This window comes from Podarcis vaucheri, assembly GCF_965113315.1.
Source record: "Podarcis vaucheri genome assembly, chromosome: 4".
Classification (NCBI taxonomy): Eukaryota; Metazoa; Chordata; class Lepidosauria; order Squamata; family Lacertidae; genus Podarcis; species Podarcis vaucheri.
In genome coordinates this window covers 10,046,882-10,069,644 of record NC_138762.1, presented here as the reverse complement: position 1 = coordinate 10,069,644, position 22,763 = coordinate 10,046,882, and the positions used below count along the sequence as shown (strand labels likewise).

At 47.1% G+C, this 22,763-nt stretch overlaps 2 long non-coding RNA genes across 2 annotated transcripts in view; one reads left to right on the top strand and one right to left on the bottom strand.

The window, feature by feature from the left end:
* LOC309530677 overlaps positions 1–11,599 on the bottom strand; it is a 39,558-nt gene extending 27,959 nt beyond the window's left edge. The window contains exon 1 of the long non-coding RNA XR_014218838.1: positions 11,227–11,599. This is a non-coding gene — a long non-coding RNA (uncharacterized lncRNA). The remainder of the gene's footprint in view (positions 1–11,226) is intronic.
* Positions 1–22,763, top strand: part of LOC309530625 — a 419,691-nt gene that overhangs the window by 294,977 nt on the left and 101,951 nt on the right. The gene's annotated exons all lie outside the window — the stretch shown is intronic.

Here is a 22,763-nt window from a genome sequence, read left to right as displayed (position 1 = left end):
TTGTTGACCACCGGTATTACGCTTTCCATTTTTAAGTTGGAAATAGAGTAGTTGCTTTGGAAGATGATACCTTCTGCAGGTATCTTCTGCAGGTATCGAGCAAGCATGTAGCTCATGCAACATCAATTTTCATTTTTTTAAAAAGGAATTCAGGGAAGATCCTGTAAATTATAAGCCAGTTAGCTTAATGTCTGTCCTGGGGAAACTGGTGGACCTCTGACGCTTTCAGAAAGCTTTTGACAAGGACTCCAGAATAAGCTTAGCAGTCATGGAATGAGAAGATTCTCTTGTGGATCAGCAATTGGTTAAGTGACAGGAAGCAGAAAACTGGAATAGATGAGCAGTTCTCTGAATTGAATGGAGAGAACTCCAATATCCATTAAAAAATATATTTATACCCCAGCCACTCTGGGCGGCTTCCAACAGAACACTAAAATACAATACAATAACCTATTAAACATTAAAAGCTTCCCTGAACAGGGCTGCCTTCAGGTGTCTTCTAAAAGTTTGGTGGTTATTTTTCTCTTTGACATCTGGTGGGAGGGTGTTCCACAGGGCGGGTGCCACCACCGAGAAGGCCCTCTGCCTGGTGATGTTGTGTGAAATATTAATGTATTAATGAATTATTTTCCGCCTCCCCCACTTTTCCTCTGTAAGGTATTATGTACTGTATATCTTTTTTGGCTGAAAGTCGCTTGGAGGCCCTCAAGTGACAAGCGGCAAATAAGTCTAATAAATGAAATGAAATTCATTGCCCAGCCCGTGTTTTCTTCTGGCTCTTTCCCACCTCTGGCATGTGAACCTCAAATGGTGGCCCAAAAGAGAATATGGACCTTAAAAGGTTTCCCTGTCCCTGGTTCTGTTCTCATATAAATATACAGCTGAGAAAGCATTTGGTTCAGCGATAGGTTAGAAAGATTTCGAGATGGATGCTTAAGAAAATGTAAATAGGGACTGATAATTGAAAATGGATATTTATAATAATAGGTTAACATATGGAGTAAGGTTGAAAGCTAAAGGGTAAGGATTTGCTGAATTAAATACTTGAACTGGAATACAAAATGGGAGGTGTGAGGAGGTCGAGAAATTAGTGAAGAAAATATAAGATTTGAAAGTATTAATCTATTATTAATCTATTTTTCAGTCTTGTTTTATGGCTTTTTTTCCTGTTCTTATTCTTTACTTTTTTTATTTCATTTCTTTCTATCAGTTGTTTTTCTATCGTGTATCTTTGTTCTGTTTTGCTTCTTGAATTTGTTGAAACTTGTTTTTATTGTTTTATTGTTTATGAAATAATAATAAATATCATTTTTTAAAAAATAGAAAGATTTCGAGATGGCGGCCATCTTGGTTCCCTTCGGCCTGCATCTCCCAGGGGTTTGCTTGGGCTCTTCTTGAAGTCTTCCCCATTCTCGACAGAGCTGAGCCTTTTGACTTGTAAAAATAAAAGTCAGAGAGAAGGAGAGGGTCTTAAACTCCAGAGGAAAGTTCTTCCTCCAACTGCACACCACCACAGACCAAATGTGCAAAAACGGGGTGGGTGGGTGGAGAATCACTTTTCAAGATGCCCAGGTCTCCTGATGGAGGCGAGCTCCCTTTGCCTCACCAGAGAGTTCAAAGTGTCTCTGCTGGATGTTGGCTTCTCCGCAGGATTTCTCCGCCCAGATAAATCTCTCGGTGCCGGTTAACCTCCTCCCCGCCTCCTTCCTCACTCCTGGCGTGTGAAACTCACCCGCGTGCGAGAGATCAGAGATGGCCTGGAGTTCACGTTAAGGAACAGATGTCACAGTTCTAAGCGCTGAGGTGTCGGGCAGCATGGCGGTCGAGACATTGAATTAATTAACTAGATCCCTGCAGGCAAAGCCAAAGGACTTGGCCACTTAGAACAAGCTCAAGTGTGAAATTCAGCCCAACACCCCAGTCTGCTGCTCTCTGGCTTTTGCTGCCCCATGTAGGACTTACTATGGACCCCTCCAGAGGTCCTTTTATTTCTGCATCCGTGGTGTTTTGTGTTCATGATGGCAACAGGGAGGTTATACACAATACGGTTTGCGCTTGCAAAAGTTTTGAGGTAGTAAGGTAAAGGTAAAGGACCCCTGGACAGTTAAGTCCAGTCAAAGGCAACTATGGGGTTGCAGTGCTTTCAGGCGGAGGAGGGAGCCGGCGTTTGTCCACAGACAGCTGTGATGGCCTGGGACTTGGGCTCAGACTCGGAACCAGGGGAGTCTCAGTCTGCACCAGATCCTTTGCCTCAGGCATCACCTGAACCAGGTCTGGGGCCTGATCCTGAAGAGTCCCAGTCTGCACAGGTTCCCCTGCAACAAACACCAGCTGGGGCCTGAGCCTGCCCTGGCTCCAGATGCAGGGATGACTTCGTTGCCTCCAGCTGGGCCATCACTTACAGCTGCTCCACTACTGGCTGGGTCAGGGGAGGCTGAGGCGGCCCCTGGGTCTAGTAACCCACCGACGTCTCCTGAGCTGCAGGGATGCCTTCAGATGTCTTCTAAAAGTCAGATAGTTGTTTATTTCCTTGACATCTGATGGGAGGGTATTCCACAGGGTGGGGGCCACCACCGAGAAGGCCCTCTGCCTGTTTCCCTGTAATTTTGCTTCTCGCAAGGAGGGAACATTGCAGTAATCCAACCTTGAGGTTACCAGAGCATAGACAACAGTAGTTAGGCTATCCCTGCCCCTCATCCTCATTTGATAATCCCACAGTGTCATTCTGGAGGTCATCGCCAACCGAGCATAGTCTTGTCTGTCAGTCAAAGGGATGTTGACAGAGGGAACTGAGCTTTTTAAATTTTATTTTTAAATTTCAAAACCAAAAAAATATTAAAAAATCACAAACATCAAATTCAAAATCCATATTCATTTTCTAACATAAGCCTATTACATAGATTACCTAAATTAAAGTATATCTAATTGCTCTAGGCTTCCCTTTGCTATATGTAAATACAACGCAATTTGTAATTATATTACAAATGATATTCTAGGTTCCCCTATACCCCCCACTCCCCTTCACCCATGTGTGATCTCAATATTTTACTTCTTCCATCTTGCTGTCTTGTTATAATTTAATAATTATTCAGTTGATTCTTTTATTATTTCCTTGATTACCCAATGTTTTACACATTCCCTATTAATATTTCAATTCCGGAACCATATTTTTTCATGTATTCCTTCACTCCATCCCACTCTCTAATTATTCTCTGATTTGAGCAGCCTCTAATAATATTATTGGGACGCGGGTGGCGCTGTGGGTTAAACCACAGAGGCTGGGACTTGCTGATGAGAAGGTCAGTGGTTCGAATCCCCACAACAGGGTGAGCTCCCGTTGCTCGGTCCCAGCTCCTGCCAACCTAGCAGTTCGAAAGCACGTCAAAGTGCAAGTAGATAAATAGGTACCACTCTGGTGGGAAGGTAAACGGCATTTCCGTGCCCTGCTGTGGTTCGCCAGAAGTGATTTAGTCCTGCTGGCCACATGACCCGGAAGCTGTATGCCGGCTCCCTCGGCCAATAAAGCAAGATGAGTGCCACAACCCCAGAGTCAGCCACAACTGGACCTAATGGTCAGGGGTCCCTTTACCCCTTTACCTAATAATATTATTAGGGAGCTGAGCTTTCCTGGGGCATTGCTGCCTGCATTCTTTCCCAGGCTGATGCACTATTTTTAGGGCTTGTTTTTAAAAGTCTGGAACGGATTAATCTGCTTTGCATTACTTTCTATGGGAAAGCATGCCTTGGTTTTGGAACGCTTTGGTTTCGGAACAGACTTCCGGAACAGATTAAGTTTGAGAAACAAGGTACATACCTTTGGTCTCCGGCCAAGTCTTCTCCCTCGACAGAGGTGGCCGGTCTTTCCCAGACCACACCTTCATTCTCAGATGTTCTGAGCTTCATCTAAAGGGTTTTCGATCTAAATTTAAGAGCCCAGCCCATGAAAGGTACCAGAGCCCTCTAAAAAGTTCTTTTCTAAACACACCATTCCTTCAGCAGAGCAGGGTACCCCAATGCCACCTTGTGGCCCCTTTAGGAACTGTCTGATTTTTTGGGTCACAGGAAAACATCATCAGTGTTATTACCAGGAAGATTAATTACCATCGCAACGGCGTCTGGGCCGCCTGATGAAATATTTTGCAGGCTATTGCTCCCAGGAGAGGACCTCTGCTTGCTGATTTATTTTAAACGCAACTCGGTTATCGAAGCTTCTTTGGAGATGCCACAGGTCTTAATTTCCCCCCGCACCCCCCGGTCTCTTGACAACGTACAATAAATTTCCATTGGGCTTTTGATATAGCGAGGAAGTCCTTGAAGAGGCCAAGAAAAATGTCAGGGGCAATTAAGCCGCGTGGCATTACCGGCCCCGGCGGAAAAGCACTTTCGCCTCTCTTTGGAATGCTGATAGCGACAGAGAACCTCTCTGCTCAAATGGAGGAACGATGCTCAAATGGTAGCAATTATTATAGGTCCCTCCCGGGGTCCCCATATATCTTATGATAATGGAACATTGTCCTGCTGACTTTTTTTCAAGGGTGGGGGAGGAGAGGGGAACGCAGGAAGACAACGATTCATTACAAGAAAGCCATGTTTTCCCATAGATGAGGTTTTTCCAAATTTGGGTCTCCAGCTGTTTGTGGACTACAACTCCCATCATCCCTTTAAAGCCCTTCACAGCCTAGGACCTAGGACCCTCGTACCTACAGGACTGCCTCTCCCGATATGCCCCGTGGAGGACCTTAAGGTCCATATATAGCAACACCTTAGAGGTCCCGGGCCCTAAGGAAGTCAGATTAGCCTCAGCCAGAGACAGGGCCTTTTCAACACTGGCCCTGCGGGATCTGATTTCTTTCCGCAGGGCCTGTAAGACAGAGTTGTTCCGCCTGGCCTTTGGCTTGAAATCAACTTGATCCCCTTCCCCTCTTTCTTTTTTCCTTCTGTGATGGAACTTCACAGAACTTCTGGCCCATGTAGGACTAGTCTGGATAGTTGGCCTTGGTGAAGACTTGACATTTTCATCCGCAAAAACGTTTTTGAGTTTCTGCTGAAATGAGGCTGCATTTTAATGTTGTATTGTTTTTTAAGTTGTATTTCAATCAATTGTTTTATATCTGGTGTTAGCCGCCCTGAGCCCGGTCTTGGCTGGGGATGGCGGGGTATAAATAATTTTTTAAAATTATTATTATTATCCACTTCTAGCTGGACCAGCGGTCAGGAAAGCTCTGCCACAGATGGCGGCCTCCACCGTGGCATTGTTGCAAAAGCCACGGACCTGCAGCGTGGTCGAACGATACATCATTTTCATATAATTATCCTTCAACGTGCAGCACAGCATGCCCAATTGTTAGGGGCGATTGCAGCTTTGGTCTGAAGACCCACAGATTCCCCATCCCTCTCTTATGCAAAAAAGAAAAGAGTAAAAGATTAAAAACAAGAAGTCCTAAGCTCCAGCCACTCTCTCAGTGCAGTAAAAAATTCAATTTCCAGCAGCCCCTGCCTAACTCCTCCCTGTTGTGTAGACACAAGCACTCTTCACTCCGCCATCTGCCTCTCAGCATGTCTTCCACTTCCCGCTCCAATCCTGCTCCAAAGATCACCCAGGGCAGGAACCCGCTGTCACCGGAGGTCAAAACCAGCCCCGGGCATATAAAGGATTTCAGGAAGATGCTTGTTCCCTTTCAAGTTGACTCCCCATCTCCCAACGCGCCCATTAGCTGTTCTTTGCCTTTAATAAATTTCCAGGGTCTGTGACCTTGGGAAACCTCTGGAGAGGAGCCTGCTTCTCTGCCCATGTTCAGGAAATTGCTGTCATTTTCACTCCCCACCAGCGTGGCACCACGGTATGGCTGCTGTTGGCCACAGCACAGCAACCAAGGGGTATTTCGGCTGGCACCCGACAGGCAGCTCCAGAATTTCACCGGCACCAACTTGGTGAAAGAGTTGCAGAGTCTCCGTAGCCAGGAGTGAAATCCCGGCTAGAGATCTCTCAATCCATAGCAAATTTGGTAACAGAGACTTGCCTTGATAGAGCATTTTTTCCTCTGCTTTCTTTGCACCACCAGAAACAGAGGCTGCCAAATCACACCCCGAGTTTTGGCTGAGCTGGCTGTTTCCCAAACTTGGATCTTCAGCTGCTTTTTCGACTACAACTCCCATCACCCGGTGGTCAGGTGATGGGAATTGTAGTCCAAAAACAGCTGGAGACCCAAGTTTGGAAAAACACTGCTGTAGAGAGTAGCAGCTTAGGAGCTCGGCCAGAAAGATATGGGTTCAAGCAAAGACTGCAAGGCCTAGAAACACACTGAAAAACTGCAGTGTGTGGTGGTGAAAGACTTTTGTCTTCTTGAGAACTGACTCTTTCTCTCTTCTTTTTAAAAAAGCATGTTTCTAGACCTTATTGTTGCAACGTTTGGGTGTGGGATGTGCCCCTCTCCAGATTTTTTTGGACTTGAGCTCTCAGCCCGTGTGGCTAACTGTTGCGGGTGCTGGGAGTTGCAGTACAACAATGTCCAGAAGGCCGCACGTTCCCCAAACCTGTTAAGAACATAAGAAAACCCTCGTCCTGCATTCCATTCTCACTGTGCATAACCAGGTAGCTGCTCTGAGCCCGGCCTCGGCCGAGGAAGACGGGATACAAATATTTTTTATTATCATTAATATTATTAGTACCTCTAGGAAAGGCCCAAGCAGGAACTGAAAGCAGCAGCACTCTTGCTGCTTGTGATTCTGCAACTAGATAGTCGTGCTGATCTGACACAGTCTAAATATATATAAAAATTAAAAAAATTGTCCAGTAGCACCTTAGAGACCAACTAAGTTTGTTCTTGGTATAAGCTTTCGTATGCTTGCACACTTATTCAGATACAGTGGTACCTCGGGTTACAGATGCTTCAGGTTACAGACGCTTCAGGTTACAGACTCCGCTAACCCAGAAATAGTACCTCAGGTTAAGAACTTTGCTTCAGGATGAGAACAGAAATTGTGCTGCAGCGGGAGGCCCCATTAGCTAAAGTGCTACCTCAGGTTAAGAACAGTTTCAGGTTAAGAACGGACCTCCAGAACAAATTAAGTTCCTAACCCGAGGTACCACTGTACCAGGCTAAGGGACATGGGTGGCACTGTGGTCTAAATAACTGAGCCTCTTGGGCTTGCTGATCGGAAGGTTGGCGGTTCGAATCCCCACGACGGGGTGAGCTCCCGTTGCTTGGTCCGTGCTCCTGCCAGCCTAGTAGTTCAAAAGCATGCCAAAGTGCAAGTAGATAAATAGGTCCCACTCCGGCGGGAAGGTAAACGGCATTTCCGTGCGCTGCTCTGGTTCACCTGAAGCGGCTTAGTCATGCTGGCCACATGACCCGGAAGCTGTATGCTGGCTCCCTCAGCCAATAAAGCGAGATGAGCGTCGCAACCCCAGAGTCGTCCGCAACTGGACCTAACGGTCAGGAGTCCCTTTACCAGACCTACAATAAGAGTTTTATTTGCCAGTTTGCACAGATCTCCTTCCTCAGCAGGGATCCAGTCACTGTTTCATAGCCTTTAGACATTACATTGATCTCTTGGCTTGTTGTTGTTGTTTAGTTGTTTAGTCGTTTCTGACTCTTCATGACCCCATGGACCAGAGCACGCCAGGCCCTCCTGTCTTCCACTGCCTCCCGCAGTTTGGTCAAACTCATTTTAGTTGCTTCGAGAACACTTTCCAACCATCTCGTCCTCTGTCGTCCCCTTCTCCTTGTGTCCTCCATCTTTCCCAACATCAGGGTCTTTTCCAGGGAGTCTTCTCTTCTCATGAGGTGGCCAAAGTCTTGGAGCCTCAGCTTCAGGATCTGTCCTTCCAGTGAGCACTCAGGGCTGATTTCCTTAAGAATGGATGCGTTTGATCTTCTTGCAGTCCATGGGACTCTCAAGAGTCTCCTCCAGCACCATAATTCAAAAGCATCAATTCTTCAGTGATCAGCCTTCTTTATGGTCCAATGGTTAAATGTAAAATCCAATAAACATCTGAAAACAAACAAACAACTGGGGCCACTGGGAGTTGGAATCCTCAACATTTGCCTGATCCAGAAGGTTCGCCTTATGTTCCTGTGTCTCATCATGTGAGGCACAGCATATTTCCATGTTAAGAAGAGAAGCCCATGGATGACACTTTCGCATGAGATTCACCCTCCCACTTCTCTTTCCATTGCACCAGCAAATTCAGAAGAGATGATTGCTTTTCCCATTAGGCAATTCCCGCCCACCTTCCCTGCCAGGCTGATTAATACCAGGGATGGATATTTCAGCAATCAGGTCATCTCCAGCCCGTCACAACCGTTTCTTGCAGTCTCGACCAGGAGGAAGAAGGGACAGGTATACAAACGGCTGCCAAGTCTAAGCGCTAAGGCAGGCCGAGTCGCGGCAGGGCCTTTTCTAGAACTAGAAGAGATACAAGCCGGCGCATCCAGAAAAATCGGATTGTGCATTAGTTTGAGGGTTTCGGCAGTTAAACCTCCTGGTTCTGATTACCCCTGGACTGCAAATACTCATTTTAAGATGTATTTATTTGACGTATTTTCTGGCCCACACTTCAGCCGCAAGAAGGCTCCCCGGGCAGTTCACAGAGGGAAGGAAGAAGGAAGTCTCTGCCCTCAGACTTACAGCCGTTGTCCCCTTCTCCTTGTGACTTACAGCCGGAAAGTCATGGCACAAAAGGAAAAGCGGCTGGGAGGGAGGAGGGGGGAAAGCAAACTTAAGTCACAAAAATAGTATAAATGGACAGCAGGAATTGAATTGGTTCAAGGAGAGAAGGGTGCAAGTTGGTGGTCTTCCACTTGAGCCAAGAGAGTACCTTTCTTTGCTAGAGACTGATGTAATAGCTGTTGCCAGGATACAGTTCAAGGAGATGGGTCCCCAGTATGGCTCATGGAGCCATTCCTTCTGCTAACATGAATTCAGCACCTTTGAGGGTCTTTTGTTTCAAATTATTATTATTATTATTATTATTATTATTATTATTATTATTATTACCCCACCCATCTGGCTGGCCTAAACAGGGCTGCCTTTAGATTTCTTCTAAAAGTCAGACAGTTGTTTATTTCCTTGACATCTGATGGAAGAGCGTTTCACAGGGCGGGTGCCACCACCAAGAAGGCCCTCTGCCTGGTTCCCTGTAGCTTCACTTCTCGCAGGAAGGGAACTGCCAGAAAGCCCTTGGAGCTGGACCTCAATGTGTGGGATGAACGATGGGGGTGGAGACACTCCTTCAGGTCTACTGGGCCGAGGCCATTTAGGGCTTTCAAGTTCAGTACCAACACTTTAAATTGTGCTTGGAAACGTACTGGGAGCCAATGTAGGTCTTTCAGGACTGGTGTTATATGGTCTCTCAGCTACATTAGTAAAAAATAATAATAACCACAGTGTTTTGAATGCGTTGTCAATATGCAACACCAGATGGCGCTGTAGAGCACAAAACTCTTCTATGCAATTTTACATAGCGTTTCTTTTCTTATAATGACTTAATTTATGACTTAGTTATAGCATCTTTTTCCTGTGTGTAGATCCACCCAAGGAGAGTCCCGTACACCGATTTGAACACAGACACTTCAACTCACTCGAAAGACGTCAACGTCTGGAACAAAAAGGCCTTCAATTTCAGGGGCCATTCATGTTAAAAAAAAAAAATCCTGTTCTCTTTCCATGTTCCTTAATCCCTTCTCCTTCATCTAATGTAAACGTAGAGGAGGCTCATCGATGCATTTAAACTGGCTGCTTCATGGTGCTTTTAGGCAATGATGATCGATTCCATATGTTAAATTGCACCTTACAGTAACATGTTGCGGCTATTAGCTTAAGTCCCTGACTCTGCATTTCTGATCACCATTAATTATTTTGATGATAGCCATGGCTCACTTCCACAGGACAGGAGGAGAAAACAGGGCATCAGCTATTAAATATGTAGGATTCACACATCCGCAGAAATCAAAGCTGGCCAATATGGTGTCCTCTAGATGTTTTTGGGACTCCAAGTCCCATCAGCCTCAGCCAGCGTGGTGGGGGGTGATGGGAATTGTAGTCCAACAAAAACCATCTGGAAGGCCATCACATTGGCTGCTGTTGTTTACTCGTTTAGTCGTGTCCAACTCTTCGTGACCCCATGGACAAGAGCACGCCAGGCACTCCTGTCTTCCACTGCCTCCCGCAGTTTGGTCAAACTCATGCTGGTAGCTTCGAGAACACTGTCCAACCACCTCGTCCTCTGTCGCCCCCTTCTCCTTGTGCCCTCCATCTTTCCCAGCATCAGGGTCTTTTCCAGGGAGTCTTCTCTTCTCATGAGGTGGCCAAAGTATTGGAGCCTCAGCTTCAGGATCTGTCCTTCCAGTGAGCACTCAGGGCTGATTTCCTTCAGAATGGAGAGGTTTGATCTTCTTGCAGTCCATGGGACTCTCAAGAGTCTCCTTCAGCACCAGAATTCAAAAGCACTGGCTACCCCCACATAAAAAGCTGTGTTGGCCGTATAAATTGAGAGTAAAAACACAAGGATCGAAACCACACAGATTCATAACATCCAGTTTCTTTGGAGCTTATGTTCTGCTCTCCAAAGCAACACCGAACACAAAAACCTTTTCTAAAATAGTAAATCAGAGCCCCATACAGGACTCTTTGAATAGGGGAGCCAATAAACACATTTACCACCCAAATCTGCTCTAAAATGAATTTTCGATTAACGGTTGTCTTATTCTCCTAGAATACCCTGACTTGAAATTGTGATGCTAAGCAGCATTTCAGGGAAATTTAAATGTTGTCCAGTTTCTGAGACAAGCTGGCGGGGGGTTAAGTATTGTGGAAATCTACCTTGCCACCCCCCTAAAAAAACATCCCATAATGCAAAAGAGAGGCCAGTTCCACATCCCCCACGACCCAGCCTTCTAAGCATTTTTGGCTCAGCTTTAATAGTGTATCTAAAAATGATAAATTATACTTTGGGGGAAATGCTCATTTGACACGATGTTTGGAAAGATGGAGAGGACCCCAAAATGGCCTCGATATTTCTCGGCGCAGCGCAGGAACAAACTGGGATTTCCTTCGAGTAAACAGGCTCGGGTTGGGGCCTCTCAGCAAACCGAAGGCTGCCCTAAGGATTTGGAGATGGAACCGCATCCATAAACACCATTTTCAGCCCGCTGGTAAACCCTGAAATTCCAGCTGTTTCCTGGGAATAAACACTGACACTACTTATTAAAATTAAGCTCTTACCTGCAGACGCATTTTTCCGAAGCCTTTGCTTCGAGGGCTAATCCCCTCCTCCTCGACTCGCCAGCAGGAAATCCAGCCGCCCAATGGAGGGGTTAGCGGTAACAAATTTATTGCGCAGCCTAACCCTGACCGTCAATTCGGATTACGGCATAAAAATAAGCTTGTGTCTTAATATACCCTGGGGCGGCTTGTCAGGAACTCAGGACTGAGGCTATCCAGATAGCAAAGGGGGGAATCCTGCAACAATCAGGGCTCAATGTCCCTGCCAACAAGGGATGGATGCGAGTTTGCCGCTTCTTCCTGCCTTCCTCCTCCCTTTCTCAATTGCCCTGTTGTGAAATCGACAAATATCCCAAGGACTTGGAGCAAGCTTGTTTTCTCCTGCTGTGGAAGGGTAGGACTCGAACCCGTGGCTTCCAGTTACGAGAAAGGATACTCCGACTCAACATCAGGAAGAACTTTCCTGAGCTGTTCAGCTGTGTAACGGTCTCCCTTGGGAGCTGGTGGAATCTCCTTCGTTGGCCATCTGTCCTGGATGCTTTTGCCGAGATTCCTGCAATTAGGGGGTTGGACTAGATGACCCTGGGCTCCCTTCCCGTCTTCAGGGCAGAGATGTGGCCTTTTAAGCCTCCAGGGTTCTCTGCAAGGGGCTGGAGCCAGGAAGAGGCAATCTGGAACAGCTTGAGCACATTACACCGATCCTGGTCCGACTGCACTAGCTACCCATGAGTTTCCGCGCCCAATTCAAAGTGCTGGTTTGGAACTATAAAGCCTTAAACGGCCCAGGACCGAAATACCTCAAGGACCGCCTCTTCCCACATGAACCTACCCGGACCCTGAGAGCATCTTCTGAGGCCCTTCTTCGTGTGCCTTGTGATGGCCTGGGGCTCGGAACCAGAGGAGTCTCAGTCTGCACAGGATCCTTTGCCTCAGGCATCATCTGAACCAAGTCTGGGGCCTGATCCTGAAAAGTCCCAGTCTGCACTGGTTCCCCTGCAACAAGCACCAGCTGGGCCGAGTCAGGGGCCTGAGCCTGCCCTGGCTCCAGATGCGGGGATGACCTCGTTGCCTCCAGCCGGGACATCACTCACAGCTGCTCCACTGCCAGTTGGGTCAGGGGAGGCTGAGGCATCCCCTGGGACTAGTAACCCACCGACGTCTCCTGAGCTGCAGAGAGTAAGGTCTGAGAGAAGGAGAGACCTGAGTACTTGCAGGAGGAGTGCTCACCTCCGGGCGAAACAGGGAGGAGAGTCGCTGTGGGATCAGGACCGGCCGTTACCCCGACAAAGATAAAAGGCTAGCGGACCCTGCCCCAGGTTGCGGGAGCAACATTACTGTATGCCAGATCCTGCCTGAGATCCTGTACCTGTCCTTGCCTGGTTTCCTGCCTCGTGTCCTGCCTTGACCTTGTCGGACTGACTCCCAGCAGAACCTTTGGATTCTGGACTGGACCTGGACCACGGTTCTTGGGTTACCCCCGCGCCCAGCACATGCCTCCTCCTCGAGAGGTCTGGGGGGTGGCAACACGAGAACAGGGCCTTCTCTGCAGTGGCTCCCCATTTGCAGAACGCTCTCCCCAGGGAAGTTTGCCTGGCGCCTTCATTATACACCTTTAGGCGCCAGGCAAAAATGATCCTATTTAACCAGGCCTTTGGTTGACCTGATGGACATCCTATGCCCTTTCAAAATGTGGCTCTTTTGAGGGAGGGGTTGTGTTATTGGGTTGCTGTTCTTATTTTGATTTTATAGATTGTGATTTTATTCTGTGAACTGCCCTGAGACCTCCGGGTATAGGGTGGCATATAAATTCAATAAATAAATAAAATCTAGAGGCAGAAAAGTCCTGAGTCCGCTGTGGTGCAAGCTGCATACTCAGAGCTCCCCATAGCTGCCAACCTTGGACTTGCCTCACCTCTGGCACCAGACCAGAACATCACAAGGCATGTGTGGAGCTAATGGATAGCTTACATTGTTTTCCCTAAGGCAACTGAGGTCACAGCAGAAGCAAGCAAGGCTGGGAGACTTTCCTGTTCACAGCCCAGCCACTTAGCCACTATGCCGTACCACGACTCTGCACGAAGATATACCGTATTTTTTGCGCCATAAGACACACTTTTTTCCTCCTAAAAAGTAAGGGGAAATGTCTGTGCATCTTATGGAGCGAATGCGTGGTCCCTGGAGCCGAATTGCCCAGGGGCAAAAAGCAGATCGTGTGGTTTTTTTTAGAAAGTGGGAAGGGTGTGTGGAAAGGAAGCCGCTGAGCAGCTGATTGGCAAGCGATCGGAGGGAGATAAGGGACTCTAGAGATAAAGGAGGCTGCCTGGGAGGGGGGAGGTAAAAGCAGAGACAGGAAGATTAAAACAAGCAATGAAGAGAGAAATTAGAAGAAAAGGAGGAGCAAAAAACTGCTCCAGCTAAGGAAAAGACACTAAGGCAAACAAGAGGGAAGGGGGTGTTGAAAGGAAGCAGCTGATCGGCAAGTGATCGGGAGGGAGATAAGGGAGGCTAGCGATAAAGGAAGCTGCCTGGGAGCGGGGAGATAAAAGCCCATGGATCCTCAGGATTTTTGCATCGGGTCACCCCAAATTCACCATCAGATCACATAGCATGTCCATGGCTACAGCCGGCACCAAAAAAATCATGCACCCACTATTTCATGGGGCTGCAATGGAGCAAAAACGTGGTTACAAAGCACGGATCCACATGGATCCTCATAATTTTTGCATTGGGCTACCCCAAACTCACCGTCTAATAATAATAATAATAATAATAATAATAATAATAATAATAATAATTTATTTATTTATTTATTTATTTATTTCCCGCCCATCTGGCTGGGTTTCCCCAGCCACTCTGGGCGGCTTCCAACAGAACACTAAGATACAATAACCTATTAAATGTTAAAAGCTTCCCTGAACAGGGCTGCCTTCAGATGTCTTTTAAAAGTTTGGTAGCTATTTTTCTCTTTGACATCTGGTGGAAGGGCATTCCACAGGGCGGGTGCCACTACCAAGAAGGCCCTCTGCCTGATTGCCTGTAACTTGGCTTCTCATAGCGAGGGAACTCCCAGAAGGCCCTTGGCACTTGGCCTCAGTGTCCGGGCTGAATGATGGAGGTGGAGACGCTCCTTCAGGTATATCATGTCTGTGGCCACAGCATGAACCACAAAAATCATACATCCACTGTTTCGTTCAGAATGTTTTTTTTTCTTTTCTTGTTTTCCTCCTCTAAAAACTAGGTGCATCTTATTGTCTTATGGAGTGAAAAATACGGTATATATATTAAGCGTTTATTTCCACGATGGCCTGGGTCTCGTCAAGTGGGAAAAGAGGAGTTCAATCTCCATTAGCTGGTGCAAAAAGGTTCAGGCCAGCCTGACAGCATCTTGAATTTCTCACCTCAAGGAAATCTTATTCCCAACTGAGGCAGGGGGGCCGGACCCAGGCAGAGACAGAGAGCCAAAGCGCTCCAATGTCGTTGTCACGCCAGGGGTCCTGTTGACAATATTATCAATTTAAAAACAAGCTGGAGGGAGCGCAGAACAAGAACCAGCCTGCTATATCTGTATTTATGTGGTAGTTTCCCTGACGGCGCAGAGCAAACTTTGCTGATCTGGCGCCTTCCTTAAGGACACAAAAGAAGCCCAGCAGGATCAGGCCACTGGTCCATCTTAGCACAGCATCCTGCTGTCTCGGGGGCCGGTCAGATGTCCCAATAGGAAAACCATAAACAAGGCTTGAACGCAACAGACCGCCGGCCCATCTGCGATTGCTAGCAGCTGCAATTCAGATGCACACTGTATCTAACAGTAGAGCTAAAAGACTGCCATCAGGGCAGCGCTGGCAGGGGCTGGTGGGCACCAGGTTGGGCACAGCTGGCCTAGAGGAACCAAAATACCCTAAGCCAGAAGGGAGGAGTTTTAAAGGAAATTTCCACACTCACCCACACCCAAATGGATTTTATAAGGCTGGCTAAGAGGCTAAATGGCCTCGGTTCAGTATATCTGAAGGAGCGTCTCCGCCTCCATCGTTCTGCCCGGACACTGAGGTCCAGCTCCGAGGGCCTTCCGGCAGTTCCCTCCCTGAAAGAAATGAGGTTACAGGGAACCAGGCAGAGGGCCTTCTCGGTGGTGGCGCCCGCACTGTGGAACGCCCTCCCACCAGACGTCAAAGAGATAAACAACTACCAAACTTTTAGAAGACATCTGAAGGCAGCCCTGTTTAGGGAAGCTTTTAATGTTTGATGTATTACAGTATTTTAATATTTTGTTGGAAGCCGCCCAGAGTGGCTGGGGAGGCCCAGCCAAATGGGCGGGGTATAAATAGTAATAATGATGATGATGATGATACAACTTGCGACCCTCCTTTTGCCTCCTGGATTGGAGAACGTGTGTGCCCCGCTCACAAATGTAACAGGGTGTATAGGGTGTCAGAGGAAGGATGTCAGGAGCTCAGCCTACACTCGAGTAGGAGCCTGGTAGAGACACATGCCCGACTGGCATGTTCTCTCCCTCCTGGTCGTTCTTTCGGGAGCTTCAAAAGCTTTCTTCAGCCTGAACATCACAGCGACCGATGCCAACAGACATCGGCACACTTAGGGATCCACAGAGTCTTCGCAGCTTGCGTGACAGACCTCAGCAACTCAGCATTTTGGCTAATCTACTTTATTTACATATAAACAAACACAGAGCACTGCAACATGGCTCCCTCTCTCTTGTCTTTCTCGGCTTGTCAGGAACTCAGGACTGAGGCTAGCCAGATAGCAAAGGGGGAAATCCTGCAAGAATCAGGGCTCAGTGTCCCTGCCAACGAGGGATGGATGCAAGTTTGCCGCTTCTGCCTGCCTTCCTCCTTCCTTTCTCAATTGCCCTGTTGTGAAATCGACAAATATCCCAAGGGCTGTCGCATGGGAAAGGAGCAAGCTTGTTTTCTCCTGCTGTGGAAGGGTAGGACTCGAATCCGTGGCTTCCAGTTACGAGAAAGGATATTCCGACTCAACATCAGGAATTTCTTTCCTGAGCTGTTCAGCTGTGTAACGGTCTCCCTTGGGAGCTGGTGGAATCTCCTTCGTTGGCCATCTGTCCTGGATGCTTTCGCCGAGATTCTAGCATTGCAGGGGGTTGGGCTAGAATGACCCCCGGGGTCCCTTCCCGTCTTCAGACAGCAAAGAGAAAAAGGACAAAGGACAATAGTCCCACTTCACGGAACACAGTAACACAAACATCCTGTCTCCATCACTTCCCACTTTGTGGACAATCCCATGACTGCAATCAGGGAGCAGGAATTCTAACAAAGGATGGTACTACTGCTGGTGGGAGACACACTGCGCTCCTTCTGGGGTATTTTCTCCACCTTTGGTCTCCACGCTGCACTCAGCTCTCACCTGCGGCTCCTAGTTTTAGGCCCCAGGTGAAAACGTTCTCTTCGACCAGGCCTTTGGCTGATCGATATTCTACAGCAGTGGTGTCCAAACATTTTTCAAAGAGGGCCAGATTTGATGAAGTGAAGGGCCATGTGGGCTGACCAAAGTTGTTGACCTTTTTTAGGGTTGAATTTACCCCAGGAAATAAACTGCTGCAGGGGCCAGATTATTATTTTTTTAAAAAAGATATTTATTAAAGTTTTCAAAGTATAACAAAAAGATTAAAAAAGAAAAATACAAAATAAAAATAGTTAAAAACAACTCAATCTTCCAATAACTTATCTTTCATTTGCTTATTTCCCGGACCTCCTCACGCCTCCCTTTTCTATATTCCAGTTCAGTTTGTTAGTTCAGCAAATCCCTCCCCTCTTTGTTTATCCTAATCTTCAACCTTAAAATATTATAACATTGGGTTTTTACCTATTAATAGTCCATTTTCTCATATTCCCTTATAACATTACAGCTATAAACCACTTAATTTCTATCCAACATCATTCTAACATTCATTAATTTTACAATATTTCTGTAGATAGTCTTTAAACTTTTTCCAGTCTTCTTCCATCAACTCTTCTCCCTGGTCTCGGATTCTGCCAGTCATTTCTGCCAGTTCCATATAGTCCATCACCTTCATCTGCCATTCTTCCAAGGTGGGTAGATCTTGTGACTTCCAATACTTTGAAATAAGTATTCTTGCTGCTGTTGTGGCATACATAAAGAAAGTTCTATCCTTCTTTGGCACCAATTGGCCGACCATGCCCAGGAGAAAGGCCTCTGGTTTCTTCAAGAAGGTATATTTAAATACCTTTTTCATTTCATTATAAATCATCTCTCAGAAAACCTTAATCCTTGGGCACTGCATGTTTTATCTTGTATTTTATTTTGTGAACCGTCCCAAGATCTTTTGATGAAGGGTGGTACAGTGGTACCTCTGGTTAAGAACTTAATTTGTTCCGGAGGTCCATTCTGAACCTGAAACTGTTCTTAACCTGAAGCACCACTTTAGCTAATGGGGCCTCCCGCTGCTGCCGCCGCTGCCACCGCCGCACGATTTCTGTTCTCATCCTGAAGTTAAGTTCTTATCCTGAGGTACTATTTCTGGGTTAGCGGAGTCTGTAACCTGAAGTGTCTATAATCTGAAGCGTCTGTAACCCGAGGTACCACTGTACATAAATTTAATAAAGAAATAACAAATAAAGATAGAAACTGTCAGCAGGTGACAGCGGCCACGGCCCAGGAAATGGCTTCGACTGGCTGGATAAGCAGGTGAGGGGAGCCGATGGGTTTCAAACCCTCGGTGGGTTAGGGACTTCTCCTGCATGTGAAGACAGGCTGTGGTGGATGGAGTGGACAAGACCAATACAGTGGTACCTCGGGTTAAGTACTTAATTCGTTCCAGAGGTCCGTTCTTAACCTGAAACTGTTCTTAACCTGAAGCACCACTTTAGCTAATGGGGCCTCCTGCTGCTGCCGTGCCGCCGGAGCCCGATTTCTGTTCTCATCCTGAAGCAAAGTTCTTAACCTGAAGCACTATTTCTGGGTTAGTGGAGTGTGTAACCCGAAGCGTATGTAACCCGAGGTACGACTGTAGTGGGTCCAACAGTCAAGAAGGTGGTTTCTGCACATGCTGTAGAATCCATACCTGCTGCTTTGTGGGACATCTTCACGAGAAGAAAAGGTTGTGGAGTAAATCCTACACAAATCTGGAGCGGAGTCCCTAAGGCAGTTGGATGGCACCTTGTACACCTCCTTCCAGGAACACCTGCAGCCCAGCTGGCGACAAACGTCTTGCTCTACGTTCCTTCGGATCACATCAGTGCTGTCTGGGAGATCTAGGACATTCACAGTGTTCAGGCTTCCACCGCAGAGAGGAGGAGTACTCCATTGTCTTTCAAGACAGATGGATGCCAACAATTCCTCCCTTTTAATATTACTGCGATGTGATGACTAACAGATGGGCAATGGAAGTGTGATCCTGCGAGAGCCCTGGAGGCAAAGAATCTGCCATTCATTCCTCGCTGCTCTCAAGAACTTGCTGCCCTTTCTACAACTGAACATATATTTGAAATACTTTATTGTCACTTACAGATAGGTAGCCGTGTTGGTCTGCCATAGTCAAAATAAAAAAAATCCTTCCAGTAGCACCTTAAAGACCAACTAAGTTAGTTCTTGGTATGAGCTTTTGTGTGCATGCACACTTCTTCAGATACACATGTACAACTTGTATACAGTGAGATTACACGAGCACTCCCCACTCAGCTCTCTTAGTCTTAATTCCCCCCGTTTACTCACGCACACCCACCAAACCCGAAAGACAGTTGCCCTGTTGTTATCTTTTCATTCAGCAGCCAAAGAGCCCACGGATAGAAGCCGTTCTTTACCCTGTTGGTGCGACTAATAATGCTTCTATATCTTCTGCCTGAGGGCAGGAAATCAAGAAAGTGCTGGCCAGGGTGTGAATCATCCCTGAGAATTTTCCTCACCCTCCTGAGGCAACGTTCTTCCGTGATGTCATTCAGCAGATTCACAGGACAGCTCATATCTTGTGCTGTATTCACCACCCTCTGTAGGCACCTCCTATCAGCTGATGTCAAACCAGCGTTTATAATTATAATTAAATGATAACTACCTTATATTTATCTCATTTCAGTCTCTATGCAGACATATGGACTGCTTATTATATTAATATAAATGTTTAAATCAGGATCACCGTTAATGACTTGTGTGTGTGTGTGTGTGTGTGTGTACATCTGTGTCTAAATACTCCCTTGTTTATTTTCCATTGTTTTTGAGTGCATCCACCAGACCTGTACACAGCAATCCAAGTGCGGCCATACAACATTGTAATATGGGAAACTTCGTTTCCAAACTAATTATTCCTTACATGGGATTTACCTTTTTCATGGCTCCTGCACATGGGGTTGAGATTTCCTTCATGCTACTTACTACAATCCCAAGTTCCTTTTCATGGTCAGTCTTAGCTGGTTCAGATTCTATTCACCTATTTGTGATGCTAGAAGGATCCCCGCCGCCTCTTAAGCTGAATTGCATTTGTCGTTTTAATGGCCAATTCGCCCACTTTGCAGAGACTCTCCTGGAGCCCCCTGCAATCTCCTTTTCTGATTTTTATCATTCCGAACTTTCGGGTGACACAGTTCATCCACCACCCCTTTCCTCGAGGCATATACCACTTCACATCAGCTAAAGATTATTTCTCGACTGCTTTTGCTGTCTGGATATATCAGAAGCAAATGTGGGGGGGTTGGCAGGGGGCAGAGATATACCGTTGCCTGGATCTCAGGAAGTGCCGGAAGATTAAGAAAACCTGCCTCCATGTGCGAACATCCCATTTCCACACTCCATAAAGCTCCACAAACCCATATGGCGCCTAGCACCAGAATGCTCTGCGGGTCTGTTATTCCAGCTGCGCGGCATATCTGGAAGAAGGGTCCAAAAAGCGATGCGTAGCCTTAACTAGAGAAGGAAACATGGAATCATAGTGTTGGAAAGGACCCCCAAAGGCCATCTAGTCCAGCCCCCTGGAATGCAGGAATTGTTCACACGCTTTCTGTTTGAAAACCTCCATTAGCTGTGCCACTAACCTCTGAGATCTGTCCAGTGGTACCCGAGAAGTCAAGAGATTTCACACAGACTTCTTTATCCCGATCTTTGACATCCGAGACGTGTGGTTTTAGGACCAACTCTATTATTGTGAATGAAATATGTCTGAACTGTTTTTTAAATTAAATTGTTGTAACCTGCCCGGGATCTGCGGGTGAAGGGCAAGTCAGAGACAAAGGAATAATGGTAGTAGCAGTCATCTTGTTGTAAAAGGTAAAGGACCCCTGGACAGTTAAGTCCAGGTAAAGTCGACTATGGGGTTGCGGCGCTCATCTCGCTTTCAGGCCAAGGGAGACGGTGTTTGTCCACAGACAGCTTTCCGGGCCATGTGGCCAGCAGGACTAAACCACTTCTGATGCAACGGGACATCGTGACGGAAACTAAAGCGCACGGAAACACTATTTACCTTCCCGCCGCAGCGGTACCTATTTATCTACTTGCACTGGTGTGCTTTCAAACTGCTGGGTTGGCAAGAGCTGGGAGCTCACCCCGTCACGGGGATTTGAACTGCCAACCTTCCAATCAGCAAGCCCAAGAGGCTCAGTGGTTTAGAACACAGCGCCACGCACATCCCTGTTTCTTGTTGTAGAAGTGAACTGCCAGCATAGTATTATGGTTAGAGTGTTAGACTAGGACCTCGGAGACCAGGGTTCGAATCCCCACTCGGCCATGAAGATCACTGGGTGTGATATTGGGCAGTCACTGCCTCTCGCCCTAACCGATCTCCCAGGATTGTAGCAGGAGATTAAATGAGGAGGAGAACCATGTTATGTCACACTGAGCTCCTTGGAGAGAAAAGGGATATAAATGCAAATAATATTAATAATAATAATTTATTATTTATACCCCGCCTATCTGGCTGGGCTTCCCCAGCCACTCTGGGCGGCTTCCTAAAAATATTAAAATACTGCAATACATCAAACATTAAAAGCTTCCCTAAACAGGGCTGCCTTCAGATGTCTTCTAAAAGTCTGGTAGTTGTTCTCTTTGACATCTGGTGGGAGGGCGTTCCACAGGGCAGGCACCACCACCAAGAAGGCCCTCTGCCTGGTTCCCTGTAACTTGGCTTCTCGCAGTGAGGGAACTGCCAGAAAGCCCTCGGTGCTGGACCTCAGTGTCCGGGTAGAACGATGGGGGTGGAGACGCTCCTTCAGATATACTGGACCGAGGTCGTTTAGGGCTTTAAAGGTCAGCACCAACACTTTGAATTGTGCTCAGAAACGTATTGGGAGCCAATGTAGGTCTTTCAAGACCAGTGTTATGTGGTCTCGGCAGCCGCTCCCAGTCACCAGTCTAGCTGCCCCGTTCTGGATTAATTGCAGCTTCCGGGTCACCTTCAAAGGTAGCCCCACGTAGAGCGCATTGCAGTAGTCCAAGCGGGAGATAACTGTTTGGACTATTTATAATTATAATTACACTAGAATTGGATATAATCTTTACTATTTGGTTCCTGGCAAATGCACGTTGAAGGAGATGATGACGACAGACTGAATAGATTACATGGGTGGAAGACAAATGAACAGACTCGTCTGGCAGACGCACAGCAGTGCGATCTACGCTCCAAAACCTTGGGCGAGATTCAGGTCGCTTACAGGGGTGCAGCCTCGTTGGCTGTGGGCCAGCTGGCAGTTCCGCATTCATCACTTTGCGATGGCAACAATAGCAGAACCGAGTGCCAGTATTCAAGCCTGAATGAACAGCCTTGGAGCAGGCAGCGCAGAAAGACCCTTCGTATCTGCTTTCATCTTGGAAACACAATGTTCTCCTAAAACAGGGATCCCTCCTGCATGTATCGCTGGAAGTCAGCGAGAAATGAGAAATATCAAGGCGCCTAGGGGATGCTTTGATCTCTGCAAATTCTTACAGGCAGTGACCTAAGCCACGTTTCAGACTCATGTGCGTATTGGAACTCCGCTATCCGCAAGACTTCACACTTCTCTGAACGTTGCAAGGCGGTTCGAAACTTATCAAAGTACGTGATTTGGTATTACGATGCAGAAATGGAATGGTGGGGTTTTTTAAAAACCAAAAACATGTACAAGTTACTTGGAGTGGCGGTAAGCCTCCCCTAGATGTAGATGTAGACTGGATTATTGTAACTCGCTCTACGCGGGGCTGCCCTTGAGACTGACCCAGAAACTCCAGCGGGTGCAGAATGCCACGGCAAGACTCCTTACGGGGTCCTCACCACGGGATCACATTCACCCAGTGCTATACTAGCTACACTGGCTCCCGGTGGACTACAGGATCAGGTTCAAGGTGCTGGTTTTAACCTTTAAAGCCCTATACGGCCTAGGACCCTCGTACCTACAGGACCGCCTCTCCTGGTATGTCCCATGGAGGACCTTACGGTCTTCAAACAAAAACATCTTGGAGGTCCTGGGCCACAGGGAGGTTTGGCTGGCCTCAACCAGAGCCAGGGCTTTTTCGGCTGTGGCTCCGATCTGGTGGAATGCTGTCACAAGAGACTAGGGCCCTGCGGGACTTGACATCTTTCC